Genomic DNA, 253 nt, shown 5'->3' on the forward strand with positions numbered 1-253 from the left:
TCTAAGGTTCTTTATGTACCTATGGTCCCCGAAGTAGGAAACGAGACACTGAAACACAAGGTTTCTTGCCATGCTGCGGACGCAAGCTTCAGACGAAGAAGTGAGTGATGTGTAGCTCCCGGCGCCGATTTATACTCTAGTCGCACCGGTAGTGACGTCATGGCTGTCGCCGGCCAACGAGTTGGTGTTTTTTCAATGTATGCTTCAGACACGGGTCACGACGAGGCGTTCCCCATAGCGACCCCTAGAGGAC

This window comes from Sinocyclocheilus grahami, unplaced genomic scaffold (assembly GCF_001515645.1).
Source record: "Sinocyclocheilus grahami isolate Dianchi unplaced genomic scaffold, SAMN03320097.WGS_v1.1 scaffold1088.1, whole genome shotgun sequence".
Taxonomy (NCBI): domain Eukaryota; kingdom Metazoa; phylum Chordata; class Actinopteri; order Cypriniformes; family Cyprinidae; genus Sinocyclocheilus; species Sinocyclocheilus grahami.